The sequence below is a fragment of the Otolemur garnettii genome, unplaced genomic scaffold (assembly GCF_000181295.1).
Source record: "Otolemur garnettii isolate 467f Iridium unplaced genomic scaffold, OtoGar3 scaffold00184, whole genome shotgun sequence".
In the NCBI taxonomy this organism is placed as follows: domain Eukaryota; kingdom Metazoa; phylum Chordata; class Mammalia; order Primates; family Galagidae; genus Otolemur; species Otolemur garnettii.
In genome coordinates this window covers 2,820,249-2,820,902 of record NW_003852579.1, presented here as the reverse complement: position 1 = coordinate 2,820,902, position 654 = coordinate 2,820,249, and the positions used below count along the sequence as shown (strand labels likewise).

Here is a 654-nt window from a genome sequence, read left to right as displayed (position 1 = left end):
AGCCCAATAACCTTTTTAAAGAAGAATGATCTTGTCATGCCACTTGGAAAGGATATGCCTTACAGAAAACTCTTGCCAGAATGTCTCAAAATCTTGAGCCTATGGAATATTCTATTGTAGTGTGGTCCTCAGGTGTTGGAATAATTTCCCATTTACAATGTCTTATAAAGGAGTAAAATGCCAAAAGAGAGAGAGAGAGAGAGAGAGCTGCCTGTTAGCGTTTAGTGTTTTCTATGCCAAGCTGGAGTCTATTCTAATGGAAGGCTGCCTGTTTGGGGACAGCGTACCTCTTGGTCTTCTGCTTGTACAAAGCAAGTCCCAGAACAATATGACCAGAGAAACTAGGGCCAAAAGAGCTAAACTGCTTTGTACAATGGGGTTAAGGGTGTCCGTAACCCCATTGGAGTTAGCTGTTCAGTTTTTTATTTTTTTTTTGAGACAGAGTCTCATTCTGTGTCCTGGGTACGGTGCCGTAGTGTTGTCATAGCTCACAAACAACCTCATATTCTTGAGCACAAGCAATCCCCTTGCCTCGGTCTCTTGAGTAGGTGGGACTACAGGTGCCCGCCACAACACTCGGCTATTTTTTAGAGACAGGGTCTCGCTGTAGCTCAGGCTGGTCTCAAACTCCTGAGCTCAGGCAATCCACCCACC

The 654-nt window shown here is 44.8% G+C and overlaps 1 pseudogene; it reads left to right on the top strand.

The window, feature by feature from the left end:
- LOC100952246 overlaps positions 1–176 on the top strand; it is a 1,636-nt pseudogene extending 1,460 nt beyond the window's left edge.
- Positions 177–654: the final 478 nt, after the last annotated feature.